The sequence below is a fragment of the Dendropsophus ebraccatus genome, chromosome 2 (assembly GCF_027789765.1).
Source record: "Dendropsophus ebraccatus isolate aDenEbr1 chromosome 2, aDenEbr1.pat, whole genome shotgun sequence".
Classification (NCBI taxonomy): Eukaryota; Metazoa; Chordata; class Amphibia; order Anura; family Hylidae; genus Dendropsophus; species Dendropsophus ebraccatus.
This window is the reverse complement of record NC_091455.1, coordinates 206,739,436-206,757,763: the sequence shown is the minus strand read 5'-3', so window position 1 is coordinate 206,757,763 and position 18,328 is coordinate 206,739,436. Positions and strand designations below refer to the sequence as shown.

The 18,328-nt window shown below is 47.9% G+C and overlaps 1 protein-coding gene across 2 annotated transcripts in view; it reads right to left on the bottom strand.

Annotated features, from left to right (window-relative positions):
• The window catches only part of LOC138783958 (anterior gradient protein 2-A-like), a 470,764-nt gene that overhangs the window by 427,201 nt on the left and 25,235 nt on the right, over positions 1-18,328 (bottom strand). Inside the window, exon 1 of one of the 2 annotated variants that reach the window (XM_069959328.1) lies at positions 12,789-12,792. The exons of the other annotated variant lie outside the window; for it this stretch is intronic. The gene's annotated coding sequence lies outside the window, so the exon portion shown is untranslated. Of the gene's footprint in view, positions 1-12,788; positions 12,793-18,328 lie in introns of those variants that run through there. 2 annotated transcript variants of the gene reach the window in all.

Below are 18,328 nucleotides of genomic sequence, written 5' to 3'. Positions count from 1 at the left end.
GACTGGGGGGGGGGGGGGGTAACTAGGCTACCAGGGACATGACTGAGGGGTTAACTAGGCCACAAGGGACATGACTGGGGGGTTAACTAGGCCACCAGGGACATGACTGGGGGGTTAACTAGGCCACCAGGGACATGCCTGATGGGGGTTAACTAGGCTACCAGGGACATGACTGAGGGGGTTAACTAGGCTACCAGGGACATGACTGGGGGGGTTAACTAGGCCACCAGGGACATGACTGAGGAGTTAACTAGGCCACCAGGGACATGACTGAGGAGTTAACTAGGCCACCAGGGACATGACTGAGGAGTAAACTAGGCCACCAGGGACATGACTGAGGAGTTAACTAGGCCACCAGGGACATGACTGAGGAGTTAACTAGGCTACCAGGGACATGACTGAGGAGTTAACTAGGCCACCAGGGACATGACTGAGGGGTTAACTAGGCCACCAGGGACATGACTGAGGAGTTAACTAGGCCACCAGGGACATGACTGAGGAGTTAACTAGGCTACCAGGGACATGACTGAGGAGTTAACTAGGCCACCAGGGACATGACTGAGGAGTTAACTAGGCCACCAGGGACATGACTGAAGAGTTAACTAGGCTACCAGGGACATGACTGGGGGGGTTAACTAGGCCACGAGGGACATGACTGAGGAGTTAACTAGGCTACCAGGGACATGACTGGGGGGGTTAACTAGGCCACCAGGGACATGACTGAGGAGTTAACTAGGCTACCAGGGACATGACTGGGGGGGTTAACTAGGCCACGAGGGACATGACTGAGGAGTTAACTAGGCTACCAGGGACATGACTGGGGGGGTTAACTAGGCCACCAGGGACATGACTGAGGAGTTAACTAGGCTACCAGGGACATGACTGAGGGGTTAACTAGGCCACCAGGGACATGACTGAGGAGTTAACTAGGCTACCAGGGACATGACTGGGGGGGTTAACTAGGCCACCAGGGACATGACTGAGGAGTTAACTAGGCTACCAGGGACATGACTGAGGAGTTAACTAGGCCACCAGGGACATGACTGAGGAGTTAACTAGGCTACCAGGGACATGACTGAGGGGTTAACTAGGCTACCAGGGACATGACTGAGGGGTTAACTAGGCTACCAGGGACATGACTGGGGGGTTAACTAGGCCACCAGGGACATGACTGAGGGGTTAACTAGGCCACCAGGGACATGACTGAGGGGGTTAACTAGGCTACCAGGGGCATCACTAAGGATTCAAATCAGGTACAAGGGGCATCACAGAGGGTTAACTACAATAGCAGGGGCATTAGGGGAACAATACTTTGCCTTGTTCGGGTGCTGCAAACCCCCGCTACTAACTGCCGCGCACGGTATAACATTGAGTGCGGCCCTCGGATGATTTTATTAAGGCCCGACCGGCCCTCGACATGGAAAAGGTTCCCCACCCCTGCCCTAAACTAATACAGACCCCAGACCAGACCCCTAAACTAATACAGATCCCAGACCAGACCCCTAAACTAATACAGACCCCAGACCAGACCCCTAAACTAATACACAGACCAGACCCCTAATCAAATACAAACCCCAGACCAGACCCCTAAACTAATACAGACCCCAGACCAGACCCTAAACTAATACAGACCCCAGACCAGACCCCTAAACTAATACAGACCCCAGACCAGACCCCTAAACTAATACAGACCCCAGACCAGGCCCCTAAACTAATACAGACCCCAGACCAGACCCTAAACTAATACGGACCCCAGACCCCTAAACTAATACAGACCCCAGACCACACCCCTAAACTAATACAGACCCCAGACCACACCCCTAAACTAATACAGACCCCAGACCAGACCCCTAAACTAATACAGACCCAAGACCAGAACCCTAATCTAATACAGACCCCAGACCAGACCCCTAAACTAATACAGACCCCAGACCAGACCCCTAAACTAATACAGACCCCAGACCAGACCCTAAACTAATACAGACCCCAGACCACACCCCTAAACTAGTACAGACCCCAAACCAGACCCCTAAACTAAATCAAATCCCAGACCAGACCCCTAAACTAATACAGACCCCAGACCAGACCTCTAAACTAATAAGACCAGACCCCTAAACTAATACAGACCCCTAAACTAATACAGATCCCACACCAGACCCCTAAACTAATTCAGACCCCAGACCCCCCCCCCCCCCCCCCCCCCTAACTAATACAGATCCCAGACCAGGCCCCCTTAACTAATACAGACCCCTAAACTAATACAGATTACATGCCAAGCCCCCCTTAAAGTAACTCTGTACCCACAATCTGACCCCCCCCCCCCCAAACTGCTTGTACCTTCAGATAGCTGCTTTTAATCCAAGATCTGTCCTGGGGTCCGTTTGGCAGGGGATGCAGTTACTGTCCTAAAAAACAACATGTAAACTTGCAGCCCTGTGTCAAATTGGTGTGGCCTAGAATGTGTGTGCACCACCTCTCTGTCCCTCCTCCACGCCCTCCTAATGATTAGGAATGCCCTGGGCAGTATTTTTTCTATTCATCACTTGTGTGAACACTGCACAGGTGCCTTAACGATCCAGCTCATGTGCAGTGTTCACACAGGTGATGAATCGGAGAACTCCTGCCTAGGGCATTCCTATTGATGAGGATACCAGCAAAAAAAGTGCCCCCCCACTGGAGTACCCCTTTAATTTTAAAAAAAATCATCCCACAAAAAAAATTCTTCATACATTCCTATGTTGACATAAAAATTTATAAAGTTATGGCTCATGGAAGCCACGACTGGATAAAAAAAAATTTGGGCGACCGCCTCTGAAACTGGTTGCGTCGGGAAAAGGTTAAATGGCTCAATAAGAAGCTGGTAATGAACTTTTGAAGAACCCAACCTATTTAGATGCAATTCTCTGGGCCCGACCACATTGATCTGCTGCCGCCATGACGGTCTCACGGGAATGTTATAAACTGTGGACAGAATACGAGATGTTATATTCCGGGTACAAAGGCCTGGAATCACATCTAAACACATTAACAATCCTCCTGGGGCTTCCGATAATACAGAAAGCCTTAGGAAATCTTGCAGAAACACGTTTCCCATTTAGGAGGACGCGACGCGGCGGACAGAGCTGAGCGTTCTAATATCTCAAACCGCCTATATGAATGCAAAAGAACACAAAGAGACAATTTCTTTATTTGTGATAATTCAGGGAGCAGCTGAGCCGCTGATCCCCGCCACTGCCCGGCTCCCTGGTGGCCCATTCAGATAAAGCCCAAAGCCAAGAGTATCAAGAGCTTTCACCATCGTTAAGACAACATAACCTCAGTGTTACATCCCGGCTAACCACAGCAATCTGCACCGTAACATGTGCTGCCATTCGCTGCGGGGGCCGGGCGTAGGCAGAGTCAATCAGGCAAATTTATCAGAGCCCACATGGCCAGGCCCAGCACCGCTTCCTCTTCGGCCCCCTGGGGTGCCTCACCACTCCACGGACCTGATCACCGTAATCCCGACCGGCGCACGCAACCCCCCCCCCCCCACTCCCCACCTCCGGGAGCGCATGTGTGCCAGCTGTGACAGACTTAAAGGGGCAGTGCACCCTTAATCGGTTAATAACTCTTATAAATGTTGCACCTGTCCTGATGATACCCCCTGGGGGTCGCCGGCCACAACAAGCCTGGTCTCTCACATGCAAGTTGCCGTATAAACTTAGCCCCAACTACTGCTGCGGGGGTTGATTTGTGCAGCAGAAGTTACCAAAGCCACGCCCCCCCTCAGTGATGTAACTTCCTGCTCTGCAGCTATTGGCTGACATTGGAACTCACAGACTTCCTGCTCAAAGAGATCAAGGTGGTGACTCGGCCTCCGGAATCCCCAGATCTCAATCCGATTGATCTTCTGTGGGAAACAAACATGGAGGCCCCCTCACCTCATAGTACTGGCCTCCTCATAGGAGAGAATTTAAGGGGCCCCTCAGGTTCCTGGGCCCAAGTGCAACTGCACCCACTGATTCCCCTATAGCTATGCCCCTATGGGACTCCCAGGGATAGACAATAGAAGTCGATCTATAGAAGCCGACCATAGTGATGGGTTCCTTTAAGTCAGGGATGGGGGACCCTCGGCCCCTCAGCTGTTGCAAAACTTACAATTCCCATCATACCTGGACAGCCGAAGCGAAGCTTCGGCTGTCCAGGCATGATGGGAATTGTAGTTTTGCAACAGCTGGAGGGCCCAAGGTCCCCATCCCTGCTTTAAGTGATAACATCATCATTGAAAATTCAATACAAAATTCAGATAATTGGTGGGCAGGACCCCCAACCCTCCCAGTTATCAGATAGAGGGATTAGTCATTCAGATTTTCTTCTATTTATTCTGCACAAGGTCACAGGTCAAACCTGGAGGGATCCCGACAAACCCCCCGAGAGAAGCTGAAAGGTCAGATGACATCACGGCTTCTTATCAGCCCGGAACATCTTGGTGGTGATTTGGCGTCCGCACCCTTCTCATCGTATCAGCCTCTCCTCATCCTCAGTTCTACTTTTCATTTCTTGGTTTGAGTTCAAGTTCACTAAATCATTTATACTGCTAGAAAACGGGGTAAATAAAGGCGACCCCACCTAAAATAATGACATCACAAATCCCTTTAAGCCTTGTCTGACAATGATAGTTTAAGGGGTAATCAAGAATAAAAATAAAAATAAAACAGCTTTTTTACAGATACAGCACTTTTTTACAGATACAGCACCCCTCTTGTTTGAGTGTGGTATTGCAGCTCAGTTCCATTGAAGTCAATGGAGCCAAGTTGTATTGCTTTTGTCCAAATTAGCAAGTTTGGCTGACTTTTCTCTAATGTGTATGGTTTCATCCCAATAATCAGTCATTGACCATAGTACTTTCAAATCAACTGGTGCCTGAAAGTGCCGGAGATTTGCAATTGACTTCTATTAAAAAGTCTTCCAGTACTTATCAGCTGTTGTATGTCCTGCAGGAAGTGGTGTATTCTCTCCTGTCTGATACAGTGCTCTCTGCTGCCACCTCTGTCCATGTGAGAAACTGTCCAGAGCAGGAGAGGTTTTCTATGGGGATTTGCCACTGCTTTCGTCAGTTCCTGACATGGACAGAGGTGGCAGCAGAGAGCAATCTAACAGAATGGAAAGAGTACACCACTTCCTGCAGGACATACAACAGCTGATAAGTACTGGAAGACTCAAGATTTTTTAATAGAAGTAAATTACAAATCTATATAACTTTCTGAAAACAGTTGACTTGAAAGAGTTTTTTTTATGGAGTTCCCCTTAAATTGCAATAATACACGTAGTCAAATGTTGTAGAAGCAGAGTAAGAAACAGAAAAAAAAATCCAACGCAAGATGCAAAGTTTCAGCAATATTGTTATCACTTTAATAGTGTGATACATAAAAGAGATGAAACATGCACAGATAAAAGCCGACTCCTGGGATCAATAACCTAGTAAAGCATGGCGGCAGGAGACGGGCGCAAAACTAATAGCCCAGGAATACAATCTGAAGCATTGTTAACTCTCGATTTACTGCAGTCAGCTGGCGTCTCCGGTATCTCACAGTAGTCTTGGCTCTTAAGGCGACGTAAACTCCCACTAAAAAATCAAATTGGCATCATCCTTGTTTCTTGTTCCCAATACTTTACAAAGTCTATGGAGAGGGGAGGGGGGATGGATGGGGAGTGCTTGGGGGCGCCACCCTTTTATAGTATTGCATTGTACATTATTATGGGGGCGGCCATCTTGCCTGGGTTGTTTTTAACAGCATTTAGTGACATGCTTTATGGCAACACTCATGGACATAGATGACAATAGACAGAGTCTGTCCCCTTGAGATGAATGTGAAACATTACTGAGCGCGCTCTGTTACCTGTGACAAGGTCATCCCACAGAGAGCTGGTATTGTCTCCTCTTTCTACTGGTGTCACATGACGCTGAAATGCTGTACAAATCACTTTACAGCAACCTCCTCTTATCACCACAGACACAACAGGAAGTCACAGCTTAGTTTTAGCCCCAGTGGTGAGAATGAGAACTGCAAGATGTCACGATTATTTTATAATATAGATAGAAAAATAGAAAAAATGTCACCCGGTGGTAATTTGTTGTGATGCCAGTGCCAGTTGGGCACACAGGTATGCTGGCACACCTGCTTTTTGTTTGAGTGGGCAGGCTATACCTTTTTCCCCTGTGGACAGTAACCTGCCACCCACAGAAAGGGGAGATAACCCAAGGAAGCTGTGATTACTGTGTAGGTGCTTGGTGAAGAACCACAGAATAAATATACTTTTGTTTACTGTGAAGATACTTTATACAGAGGAGTACAGTATACTTTCATCTTAATAAGTTACTTTATACTTAATAAACAAGATCTGTACTGAGAGTTGAAAGAGTGACACAGCTGTGCTGGCTGGGTTAAGTGCTGAGAGGTAGAAAAGAGTCAGAAGAGTAGAGAGGAGGATGTCGAGAGAGTCCCAACCCAAGTAGTACTGAACTTTAGAGGTAGAATAAGTAGAATACTTGAAAGTAGAGAGTTTTGACTCCTTGGTCATTGCACCACCTATCGCCCACCAGTTTCAGGTGACCCGTCCTAGAGGATGACACAAGCCCCAGACCTTGTTTCCTGGGATGATTACACCTGCGCTGCGAGATTGCTTAGGCTTGTGGATACTGTCCTGCACTGTGTTCCTCTTGTCCACTGCGTGGGTTGAGATGACCCCTGACTTGTCCTCTCTAGTAGTGACTTAACACTGCATAGTGTGTAATAAGGTTGCTTGAGGGAAACCTGTGTTTAGGTCTCGCATGTACATGTGCTCTGCTCAACATCTAGACTGCTGTAGCTGTAGGGAGCGTCCTATCTTGTATACTTCCTCTACAGAATCCAAGACAAAAAGACCTCACACTTCCTCTACCCATGTGACTTCCTTCCTACAGCATGTGTAAACTGTACTGTGAGTGGGTGAGGAGTGCGTGTGTAAGATGCAAAGAGAAAAGTGAAAGGTTAAGAGAAGAAAGAACTCTCATTGGTGTACAGATCCATGTGGTACATAAGAAAAACCATAACCCATTAGGTCCTACAGCTCTGCAATATCTGGATACAAATACTTGTAACAACAACATCTAGTGGTAAAACTTTGGTACTGCTACATTACCACTTACTCTTATAAATACAGACTTTTGCGAAGGGTGTAATAAATAGCAACACTCGTGGTGGGATACCACATATGTCAGCCTGCAGCGGAGGAGGAACTAAAAAAAAAAAGGGACTGATTCTAAACTGCAATACCAGAAACAACCTGCATATAAGGTGGCGCTGTTGCTCACAAAAAAGGCCATCTTTACTGAGGTTTTAATAACCTCGTAGATGTTTTCGCTCTACAGGAGACGCCTGGGCCCCGCCGAGCACTTTCTGGTGAGATATTAGATGTTGATCATAACATAAATAGGAGCAGAAGTGATTTTCGTCGTCGGCGCAGACAAGTCCCTGGTGTCTATAGAACGGCAGTAATGTGTACGTGAAGCGCAGACAATGAAGACTGACGTCTCCATTCATATGAGTGATATGTTTTCCTGTGTACGGCTCTGTAATGCGATGACGGCCTAATCTCTCTGAAAACACCAATCCTATGCATATATTACCCCACCTCATCCCCCAGCTTCTCTCATGCACATTTCAATTATCCGTCAGTAAGCGGCAGCCTCTTGTTTTGCGTACTGTAATGATGACCCTTCTAGGCAATGAGCAATAAATACAGCTTGGGAATACAAATGATATAGTCAGTATGACAAGGAAATAGAACAAGATAGCAAAGAACATTCCGGAATTAAAGGAACACTCCGGGCAAAACTGATACATTGCGTCACCTCCAGTGCAGGGAATAAGTGGGCGGAGCCTGACACCGGATTCCCTGTTTGGTTCTTGGTTAAATGTTATGCTCTATCCGTAGTTATCAACACTATAAAATACAAAATCAATACACTTTTTACATCGTCAGCAGTAGGGGATGACACGGCCCTCTGCTGCCACCAGTGGTAGTTTTGGGAACTGCAGGGCTGCTCAAACCCTGGTCCCAGTAATGTCTTTTCTAATAGATGTTAGCATTAAAATTTACACTACTCTTGGGAAAGGTGTGCCAGTAACCCCACAGGCGTAGCACAGTGTAGCACCTGAGTTCGCCAGAGGGTTCCACACCTGTAGTGCTAGAGACACAGACAGCTAATGAAATAGTAATGTCTAGTTTAATGCTAACACGTATTATATAGACATTAGGGGAGGCTTAGCATCTGCATGCAGTAGCACCTGCGATATGTATCTGTCACCAGGACATGGGCTTGAGCAACCCTGCTCTTCCAGACATAGCCATTGGTGGCAGCACTGGGACCATAGTTTTCCAAAATTTTGAAGTGACTAGAATATTTCTTTGGCTTGTTTAGCCAATCCTGAGAGAAACAAGAGTTTGAGATCTAAGAACAGTGCCACACCTCTCCTCAGGTCATCTGTGGTATCACAACGTGGCTCCAGTAGTTTCGGCAAGTTCAACGAAGTGACTGACACAGAAGGCACGACAAGCTTTAAGGTGGCATCTGAAGAGTCTTCTAGGTTTTAGGTTTGTCAAGTATCTTACGGAGGTTCATAGAAATCTTATTTTCCCCAGTGACATTGGATTGCTCGGAGGATCCTGCTGTCATGGGGATTATTGATCCTGATATCTGTGGTTCGGAGTTCTGCTCTTCAGATAGCGCTGAGATCTCTGAGCGGCACTTACGGGACTATTCATGGAGCCGGCTGAGGCATGGCGAGATCAATAACCCTCCATCCTCCACTGTGCTGAGAGTTCTCACCCACAATGTTCATCTAAGTGAATCATCACTAAAGAATGGGGATCAATAAATCTAAATCGATATTAGGTAGAGTAAGGGTCACCTGCCAGAGTTTAGGGTCAACAACAAGAAGTCTGAGATCACAGAGGGCAAGGTCAATAACACGATGCGTAGAGTCATGTCTAGATTCCTTCAGTCGTCAACTCAATATGTAATCATTGTCATCAGCAGGAAGCATAGAGTCATTAGCAGTAGGTGTTGTCATCAGCAGGAAGTATAAAGTCATTAGCAGTAGGTGTTGTCATCAGCACTTAGTACAGAGTCATTAGCAGTAGGTGTTGTCATCAGCACTTACTACAGAGTCATTAGCAGTAGGTGTTGTCATCAGCAGGAAGTACAGAGTCATTAGCAGTAGGTGTTGTCATCAGCAGGAAGTATAAAGTCATTAGCAGTAGGTGTTGTCATCAGCAGGAAGTACAGAGTCATTAGAAGTAGGTGTTGTCATCAACAGGAAGTACAGAGTCATTGGCAGTAGGTGTTGTCATCAGCAGGAAGTATTATCATTAGTAGTAGGTGTTGTCATCAGCAGTTAGTACAGAGTCATTAGCAGTAGGTGTTGTCATCAGTAGGGAATACAGAGTCATTAACAGTAGGTAGTATTATGATTATTAGTAGGTGTTGTCATTATCAGCAGGTGTTGTTTTCAGCAGGAAGTATAGAGTAGTTAGCAGTAGGTGTTCCTGTTGTTGCCATCAACAGGAAATATAGAGTCAATGGCAATAGGTGTTGTCATCAGCAGGAAGTATAAAGTCATTAGCAGTAGGTGTTGTCATCAGCAGGAAATACAGAGTCATTAGCAGTAGGTGTTGTCATCAGCAGGAAGTACAGAGTTATTAGCAGTTACTGTGTACAATGTATGGCACTATTCCCATGGGTATGGTATGCCACTAGTGGCACAGTGTGGCACTACCCAAGTAGGCACTCTGTGACACTATTAATGAGAGCAGTGTACGGTACTACTCCAGCGGGCACTATGTGAGAGCTTTTATCTGTGCACTGTATGACACCGGGCACTATGTTACTGCTATATAACTATGTGCCTGGTATTTGTGGAGGCATTAAAGGAAGGGACAAACACAAAAAGTTCTTTAGAAAATTGACCGTTGTTGGGTAATATGGCAATGCCTTAACCAGTTTGGTTCCTGGGCCCTAATGTAGAATATATTGCCAAATAGACAGTTCCTATACGGTATGTGCGGCCACGTTTCTGTTCACACTTCCGATACATGGTCAACGTCATCCGTCTATTTTAGCTTTTTAGCTTTTGCTTCTCTTTACTCAGGCATTTGGCTGTATTTCTACTTTGTAGATTTAATCCACTTTAAGTCAATCTGCCACCTTAATCCATAATCCTTCCACACAATGCGTCTATTGTTTAACATTCATGCTTACTAATGTGCGGTATTTTTTATTTCTACATGTGTTCCATACGGGATAATGTCTCATCTACTTGGGTCTTAGTGTTTGTTTGACACTATTTTCAGCCCACGTTGCCTCCTGCCATAACGGTCCGGAGGAGGAGGAACAAAGGGATGAAGTAAAGTCAGTAGGCGGCCAATTGGATGGTCAGCACTAGGGACCGGTCCATAACAGGAACCGTAGTCAGAGACGAAAGATAAGGGCCAGGAGAAAAACCCACAGAAGAAACCAGGCGTCACAACCAAGGATGGACCAAGAAGAATCTAAAGAGTGAGGACCTCTAAGCAGGACGCCGAATGAGACAGGTAGAAAGGGAAAATGTAAGCCATTCACCTAGTATGCAGGAGAATAGGATTCTTCTCTCTCCGCCCTCCAGCTGCTGATTAACAGGTGACTGCCTATACACAGCATGGATAGAGAACTGCCGATTAGCAGCTGGTGGGCGGAGTTTTCTGCTTCTCATGAATATCCAGGACTACTGAGCTCATGCACATAATGGAGGGGACTATTTATTGTCCATGTTATTCAGGAGGAAATCTCCGGATCATCTGCACAGAATATTGTAGGTGATACATCGGTCTGTTCAGCTTCTCTGTCACTAGTTTACGCTACCCTGAGATAGGACAGCATCAACCTGCTGACAGGGTCTCTTTAAGCACTGTATGCTCCATGTGGGGGGCCTTTATTATAAACTTTATAGCGGAAGAAATGTTTGGCTGCCTCAGTATAGCTGTATTATAGGAGCAATGTGCAGCCACATTATTTCAGAGCTGTATAGCAGAAGAATTGTTTGGTTGCACTATTACAGCACTTAATTCAGGGTCTATACGGCAGTTGCATTTGAGCATTGTGTGATAGTACTACATGTGTGGCAATATTATTTTAGTGTAGTATAGTGTTTGGCTGCACTATTCAAACAGTGTATGGACGTTTTACACAGGTTCTATATAGCGGTATTATTTAGGCATGACGGTATTATACAAGAAATGTGTGAAAGTAGTACTTCAGAACTGTACAATGAACGCATGGCAGCACTATTTGAGTACTATATAAAGATTATAGAGAGGCTCTAACAATGCATAATGAAATATGTGTTTGGCTGCACTATTTCAGCACTGTTTGGAAGTTATTTGAGTGTATAGTAAAAATTTGGCAGCATTATTCATCAAATGTAAGGAGGTTTTTAGCAGTATTATGCCGTTTTTCCCCAAAAATAAGAGAGCGTCTTATATTAATTTTTGCTCCCACAGATGCACCAGGTCATATTTTCAGGGCTTTACGCCTTGTTTTTTTCATGAAGAATTCACATGTCACATACACAGCAGGGGCACAGCGTACAGTATGGAGGCTTCCAGCCACCAGGGGGAGCTCACCACAGCACACTGGTACAGCACAGCAGGGACAGCGTACAATATGGCGGCCTCCTGCCACCAGGGGGAGCTCACCACAGCACATTTGTACAGCACAGCAGGGACAGCATACAGTATGGCAGCTTCAGGCCACCTGGCGGAGCGCACCACAGTACACTCATACAGCACAGCAGGGACAGCATACAGTATGGCAGCAGGATAACGGCAGACTGTGTGCAGCTCGCCTCTTGATGCCTTACTTGCACATTTACTAGTGACGGCCACAGAAGGGAATATCAGGTTTGAGGGCAGGTGACGGTCTTCATGTCCTGCATGCAGCTGCTCTGCAATGGATGGCGAAGGTAGGGGACAACGGCTACGGGCTAAAAAAAAATCACAGCTGCATGCCCTGGTCTGTTCGGCAGGCGTACTTCCAAACAAAAACTTTGCTAGGTCTTACATTCGGGAGAGGCCTCATATTTAGCAATTCAGCAAAACCTCCACTAGGTCTTATTTTCAGGGGAACAGGGTATGAGCACTGTATGGCAATATTATCTGAAAACATTTTGGTTCTAATTTTACTGTTACCATTTGGGCCAACTGCAAAGCATACAGCGGGGGAACGGCCCAATTTTAATGGGTTGTACAGGATTAGAAATAACATGGCTCCCGTGTCAAAAGTTATTTTTAATGGCAGTGGAAAAGAAAATAAAAAAAACTTTCTGTAACTCCAGTAGATAATAAAGTTTTGGTATATTTTGCTGAGAAAAGCAGAGAATAATGGAAAAAACTGCGAAGGGAACAGATGATGTTTCATAGAACTTGACTTTAGGAGGAATATTGGACTTTGTAAAGTTTTTCCACATAACTAGAAAAAAAAAAGTTAAATTCTTCAATTCTGATACGAGAACAACTCAAGGCTGAAGTCAGATGTGTCAGGTGTTAGTGCCGAGAGATTGTATATAGAGATTCTGGATAAATGAAGCTTATTCTCTGCCGAGCGAAAGGTTCACAATGATAATTCTTCCGCTTCTGGAGTCAAGGATTTATCGTTCTGCCGAGAAGTGAATCATCCAATTCTGAGGTTCGCGCATTCAGATGTTATAAAGAATGCATCACCCATAGGTCGTCTCCAGCACGGAGAGCTTCTACACAATGCCGATCCAGCTTTACAGGAACTCAGGATTCTCATATTTAAGGAGATTGTACATAGTTAGAAAAGCATTGTTGCTATCTTCCAAAAACAGCGCCATTTGTGCCTATTAGTTGTGTCTGGTATTGCAGCTCAGCTCTATTTAAGTGGATTTGGCTTAGGTATATTACCAAACAGAACCTGTGGCTATAGGTGGCGCTGTGCAGCTAGACAGGCCAAGAGTGGCTCAATAAGGTCAAAGGTGGAGCCATGCATCCCAAAGCTGCTAAAGGGTCCATATTCAAGGGTCGAATTCAAGTCTGATTAATTAGGGGCCAGGGTAGTACTGAGAGGTCTTGGTTCTGCTCTTTCAACCAATATTGGACATTTCTAGCCAACCTTTTAGCAATACCAGCAGAGAAGACAGCCCTTTACCAACCAGCGGAGAAGACAACCCTTTACCAATCATCAGAGAAGACAGCCCTTTACCAGTGACCAGAGAAGACAACCCTTCACCAACAGCAGAGAACAGTGGTGTAGCTATAGGGGTCGCAGGGGTCGCCATGGCGACCGGGCCCCTACGCTAGGGGGGCCCGCACGGCCCCCCTTGCCACTTCCTCCTGTGCTCCAGGGGATATGCCCCCCGGCCCGGTCCCCCCCGTGCAGTTAAATAGCCGCGGCCGCCGGACCTCTTTCAGTTCGGTGAGCTTCCGGGATGCCGGCCCTGGCCGGAAGCTCACTGATGCAGGACCGTGGCGCCGGGACTTCTCCTCCTCCTCGGCAGCTGACATGTGACGTCATCATGTCACATGTCAGCCGCCGTGCAGTAGAGGAGAAATCCGGGCGCCGCGGTCCTGCATCAGTGAGCTTCCGGCCAGGGCCGGCATCCCGGAAGCTCACCGAACTGAAGAGAAGCTGCCAGGCCTGAGGGAGATCAAGGATCCAGGTGAGGTGAGTTTATTTTGTTTTGTTTTTTTTCATTTTTTACATAAATGTTGCGATGTGGGGGGCTGCACAAGGGGTCTATACTTGGGGGGGGCTGCACAAGGGGTCTATACCGGGGGTTGGCTGCACAAGGGGTCTATACTGGGGGGGCTGCACAAGGGGTCTATACTGGGGGGGCTGCACAAGGGGTCTATACTGGGGGGGCTGCACAAGGGGTCTATACCGGGGGTTGGCTGCACAAGGGGTCTATACCGGGGGTTGGCTGCACAAGGGGTCTATACTGGGGGGGGCTGCACAAGGGGTCTATACTGGGGGGGCTGCACAAGGGGTCTATACTGGGGGGGCTGCACAAGGGGTCTATACTGGGGGGGGGCTGCACAAGGGGTCTATACTGGGGGGGGCTGCACAAGGGGTCTATACTGGGGGGGGCTGCACAAGGGGTCTATACTGGGGGGGGCTGCACAAGGGGTCTATACGGGGGGGCTGCACAAGGGGTCTATACTGGGGGGGGCTGCACAAGGGGTCTATACGGGGGGGCTGCACAAGGGGTCTATACTGGGGGGGCTGCACAAGGGGTCTATACTGGGGGGCTGCACAAGGGGTCTATACTGGGGGGGCTGCACAAGGGGTCTATACTGGGGGGGGCTGCACAAGGGGTCTATACTGGGGGGCTGCACAAGGGGTCTAAACTATGAGGGGGGGCTGCACAAGGTGTCTATACTATGGGAGGGGGGCTACACAGGGGGTCTGTACTGTGGGGGATCTACACAGGGGGTCTATACTGTGGGGGGGCTACACAGGAGGTCTATACTATGGGGGGAGCTACACAGGGGGTCTATATCTACATTATCTGTACTCAGAGATATCACTGTGTTGTCTGTGGCGTTACATAGGATTGCAGGTGACATCTACTGCATTATTTGTACTCAGAGATATCACTGTGTTATCTGTGGTGTTACATAGGACTGCAGGTGACTACTGCATTATCTGTACTCAGAGATATCACTGTGTTATCTGTGCTGTTACATAGGACTGCAGGTGACAGCTACTACATTATCTGTACTCAGAGATATCACTGTGTTATCTGTGCTGTTACATAGGACTGCAGGTGAGATATACTACATTATCTGTACTCAGAGGGATATCACTGTGTTATCTGTGGTGTTACATAGGACTGCAGGTGACTACTACATTATCTGTACTCAGAGATATCACTGTGTTATCTGTGCTGTTACATAGGACTGCAGGTGACTACTACATTATCTGTACTCAGAGGGATATCACTGTTATCTGTGGTGTTACATAGGACTGCAAGTGATATCAGGTGACTTCTCCAGGTTGCAGAAGTTCAAACTTCATCGTGCCCTGCTGATAGTTTATTATGGGAGTTTTGCAGCATTTGGCTCTTCAGGTTGCAGCACTACAACCCCCATCATATCCAACTGGCAGTTCATGATGAGAGTTGTAGTTTTTCAGCTGGAGAGTCAAAGATTGGAATACAATGATTAGACAATGACACAGTACAGTACAGTAATTATAGGGGGCAGTAGTGCAGTACATGAGGTGGAGGCAGTGACAGGGCATTAGAACATGGTGGCACATTAGAGTAATTGGATATAACGTTAGATAGGACTTTGCCTGATCGGGTGAGATGGGGGGGCCCCAAGCTAACATTTTGCACCAGGGCCCATCAACCTTTAGCTACGCCCCTGGCAGAGAAGACAACCCTTTACCAACCATCAGAGAAGACAGCCCTTTACCAACCAGCAGAGAAGACAGGCCTTTACCAGTGACCAGAGAAGACAACCCTTTACCAACCAGCAGAGAAGACAGCCCTTTACCAATCATCAGAGAAGACAGCCCTTTACCAACCAGCAGAGAAGACAGGCCTTTACCAGTGACCAGAGAAGACAGCCTTTTACCAACCAGCAGAGAAGACAACCCTTTACCAACCAGCAGAGAAGACAGCCCTTTACCAACCAGCGGAGAAGACAGCCCTTTACCAACCAGCGGAGAAGACAGCCCTTTACCAACCAGCAGAGAAGACAACCCTTTACCAACCAGCGGAGAAGACAACCTTTACCAACCAGCAGAGAAGACAACCCTTTACCAACCAGCAGAGAAGACAGCCCTTTACCAACCATCAGAGAAGACAACCCTTTACCAACCAGCAGAGAAGACAACCCTTTACCAATCATCAGAGAAGACAGCCCTTTACCAACCATCAGAGAAGACAGCCCTTTACCAACCAGCAGAGAAGACAGCCCTTTACCAATCATCAGAGAAGACAACCTTTACCAACCAGCAGAGAAGACAACCCTTTACCAACCATCAGAGAAGACAGCCCTTTACCAACCAGCAGAGAAGAAAACCCTTTACCAACCATCAGAGAAGACAGCCCTTTACCAACCAGCAGAGAAGACAACCCTTTACCAGTGACCAGAGAAGACAACCCTTCACCAATAGCGGAGAAGACAACCTTTACCAACCAGCAGAGAAGACAACCCTTTACCAACCAGCGGAGAAGACAACCTTTACCAACCAGCAGAGAAGACAACCCTTTACCAACCAGCAGAGAAGACAGCCCTTTACCAACCATCAGAGAAGACAACCCTTTACCAACCAGCAGAGAAGACAGCCCTTTACCAACCATCAGAGAAGACAACCCTTTACCAACCAGCAGAGAAGACAGCCCTTTACCAATCATCAGAGAAGACAGCCCTTTACCAACCATCAGAGAAGACAGCCCTTTACCAATCATCAGAGAAGACAACCTTTACCAACCAGCAGAGAAGACAACCCTTTACCAACCATCAGAGAAGACAGCCCTTTACCAACCAGCAGAGAAGAAAACCCTTTACCAACCATCAGAGTAGACAGCCCTTTACCAACCAGCAGAGAAGACAACCCTTTACCAATCATCAGAGAAGACAGCCCTTTACCAACCATCAGAGAAGACAGCCCTTTACCAATCATCAGAGAAGACAGCCCTTTACCAATCATCAGAGAAGACAGCCCTTTACCAACCATCAGAGAAGACAGCCCTTTACCAATCATCAGAGAAGACAACCTTTACCAACCAGCAGAGAAGACAACCCTTTACCAACCATCAGAGAAGACAGCCCTTTACCAACCAGCAGAGAAGAAAACCCTTTACCAACCATCAGAGTAGACAGCCCTTTACCAACAGCAGAGAAGACAACCCTTTACCAGTGACCAGAGAAGACAACCCTTCACCAATAGCAGAGAAGACAACCTTTACCAACCAGCAGAAGAGACAACTTTTTAGAAATCAGCAGAGACCAATCCCCATACTGAAATTATGCACATTTAATAGCCCTGAGTCATTATGGCGGTGAGCTGCTCCACTGTAGCGTATCATCACTATGTTCACTATGGTACACTGTCACGGCCGCGGCGGCGTCCCGTGCTCCGGGCCGCCGCCGCGACCTCCCTCCATCTCATGCAGCTGCCGGGGTCCCTGTGCAGGGACCCGGCGCTGCTACACGTTCGGCCCCGGGGGGCGCCTCACCTCTCCACGCTCCTGTCTCTCGCTGTGCCGGCCGGCGCGCGCGTCCCCGCCTCCTAGGGCGCGCGCGCGCCGGCTGTCTCAGATTTAAAGGGGCAGTGCGCTCCTAATTGGTAGTTGCACCCAATCACTCCCCTATAAATCCCAGCATGCCCTGTCCCCTGTGTTGGAGCCTCTACATGCTTCCCATAGCGTTTGGCCCAGCTCCCTGTTGTTCCTGTGTCCTGTCCGTTACCTGGTCCCAAGTCCCTGTTCCTGAGTCCTGTCCGTTACCTGGTCCCAAGTCCCCGTTCCTGGTTCCTGTTCCCCTGTCACTCCACCTGTTCCCGTGTCCAGCCTGTCACGTGCGCTCTCATCTGCAGACTATTGCCTGTGCCATCTCCTGCCACGCCTCGCCTGCCGACACCAGCAACCAAGCCAGGGGTAGCGACCTGGGGGTCGCCTGCCGCAGCAAGTCCATCCCGCCTTGCGGCGGGCTCTGGTGAAAACCAGCGGCCCCTTAGACTCCGCTCCCTGGTGAGGTTTGTGCCATCGCTGGTGCCGGTCCAGTGGATCCACTACTCCGGGCGTTACAGTAGGCTCCAACCATGGATCCCGGCGAGGTGCCTGATATCCGCGAGGTAGCCCGAGTGGTCGCCCTACAGGCTCAACAGATTCAGCAACAGTCACAGCTGATTCAACAACTGACTGCAGCCGTTCAACAGCATACCACAGCTCAGCAGTCATCACCTCCGGCAGCCTCTTCAAAACTACGACTGGCTCTCCCAAGTAAATATGGAGGTGACCCCAAGTTGTGCAGAGGGTTCCTGACCCAATGCACTATGTACATCGAACTTTTAAGCAGTCAGTTTGCCACCGAGCGCTCTAAAGTGGCTTTCATTATCAGCCTATTGGAGGGAAGAGCTCTGGCCTGGGCCACGCCACTATGGGACCGTAATGATCCGGTTGCTGCCAATTTTCTAATCTTCCTGGACGAGTTCCGCTCTGTCTTTGAGGAACCTGCCCGTGCGTCTTCAGCTGAGACTGCTCTCCTCAATTTATCCCAAGGGACTTCCTCCGTT